The sequence below is a fragment of the Polistes fuscatus genome, unplaced genomic scaffold, assembly GCF_010416935.1.
Source record: "Polistes fuscatus isolate 324 unplaced genomic scaffold, CU_Pfus_HIC Scaffold1, whole genome shotgun sequence".
NCBI classification, from domain to species: domain Eukaryota; kingdom Metazoa; phylum Arthropoda; class Insecta; order Hymenoptera; family Vespidae; genus Polistes; species Polistes fuscatus.
In genome coordinates this window covers 14,901,888-14,904,186 of record NW_025112997.1, presented here as the reverse complement: position 1 = coordinate 14,904,186, position 2,299 = coordinate 14,901,888, and positions in this window count along the sequence as shown.

The following is a 2,299-nucleotide window of genomic DNA, read 5'->3' as shown; positions in this document are numbered from 1 at the left end:
AGAATTGATTTTGTATATATATTATACACGCTTAAGCATGAACACGTACACACACGTATTTACATAGACGTATCTCACGTGTCGTATTTTAGTGGCAAGAAAGAAAAAGAGAGAGAGAAAAAGAGAGAGAGAATGAGAGAGAATAAAAAAAAAATATCTAACTAAACTAAAAGTAAACTAAAAGTAAACTAAAACCTAAAACTATACTAAACTAAAACTAAAAGTAAACTAAACTAAACACGAGAAATAAATAGATACGTAACGTTGATATACACGTATTTTATAGAGGCAATATTAAAAAGAAAAAAAAGGAAAAAACGAGGAAAAAGATATAAAAAAAAACGTAATATAAAATGATTATTAACAAAAATAAAAAAAAAAGTATGAATCTCTATGACGACACGTACGGGGTCAAAAAAGCAATGTTTCGAAACAACGAACTATATACATTTATAGGCGAACATCGAAGTTTAACGAAACCCGCTATTATTATTATTATTAATTAATATTCTTTCGCTTCGGCAATAGCGACCGATCGTCCCGCCACACCCTTTACAAATTACTCAATTATATATGTATATTTATACATTCATTCGTATATGTATGCATACATATAATTCATAAATCATTTTCGCTTTGGTATTGTTAAAAAAAAAAAAGAAGATCAGAAAAGAGAAACGTCAATTTGAAATCATGAATCGATTCTTCATTGACGAGAAGAATTTGAATTAATTTATAAATACTGCCTTTGTTGTGCATCGAGCAGTCACATTCTGTAAATTATTTTCTACAAATAATTTTACAATCATTGATTTTTGCGTTTTTACGAGAAAAACGATGGAACGAGAATGAAGATAAAAATGGGATTAATTAAATTACAACAAAAAGAAATGATTTTGAGCACAGTGCCATCGAGAATCAACCAGTAAAACTAAAAAATTATTTTCAACGATGCGTTTGAAAGAATCAACGAGACAATTTTTAAAAGAATTATTATTGTGGTACAAAAAAAAGAAAATTTGGAAGAAAAAGAAACACAAAATTAATTAATTAATTTTTTTTTCGCACATCGACAAGCATTATTTCGTGAACAATTGTTATTAATTTTTTTGTTTCCGTTAATTTTCTTCTTTAAATCGTAGACGAGAAATAAGGTGAAATTATTTCGGTATTTCGTTGGCAACGAATTCCCAAAGTAAAAAAAATAAAGGAGAAAGGGATGGGTTTGATGAGGAAGGGAGAGTGGGACGGAAAAAAGAGAAAGAGAAAAAAGCACAATGGCGCGTTATTAAAAAGAGAGCTTGTGCCACGCGCGACGTAATTAATGCGCGTGCCAACCACGCAGAAGCTCGACTTGCTTGGTTCGCTCACTCGTTGACCTACATTTTCGCGGCAAACACTTCGATTAATCTCAAATCTTGAATAAGACAAAAATCTTCGCTCTCTTTCTTTCGAACTTCGAAAAATCCGTGATATCTATTTTACTTTTTCGATTGCAAAGAATAAAAACAAAAAGATAAAAAGAAAGGATTAGAAAACCATAAACGAGTTTGGTAAATAAAATTTAAAAACTTTTTCGCTAATTTTTTTGGTAACGCTCGGAAAAAAAATAATTGTATTTGTTATTGTTTTTTTCTTTCTTGTTTTATAATGGAAATAGAAAGAGATGAAAAAAAGAAATAAAAGAAACGTGTATGCGTCCGTCGCCATTTTATCTTAACGGTCGGCAAGAAAATTAAATCGGATGACTCGTAAAATTTGGTAGTAAAAGAGAAAGATCGTCGTTAGTTTTTCCTTCTTTTTTAAGATTTCGAAATAAAAAAGAAATAATTTTGTTGAGGAAGTTTTTAAATTTCCCGCCACTATTAATCGATGATTTTAATCGATTGATTTTAAATTTGTTTTCAAAAGATAAAAATGACGGAAAGGATAATGAAAATGAAACGTAAACAACGAAAAATGAATAACGAGATTAAAAAAAAATAAGGCAACGAATGGAAAGTTAGAATAAATAAATTAAACGAATAAAAAAATGAACAAAATTTTTCGAACTATTAGAACGCGTAGAATTTCGTTAGAGTAAGAGTAAAAAAAGGGTGTGGCTATGGCCTGTGGCTAAAAATGAAAAAATAAACGTAAGGTAAATAAAAAGTAGAAAAAAAACAAAAGAAAAGAAACCCTTCAAAATTTGTCAAAGTCAATCGATGATCGTTGTTTTAGCCCCACGTCTAACTTGGCGACGATCGTCTTGAGAATAATTTTCTAATAATAAAATAATAATACTAATAATAATAATTAT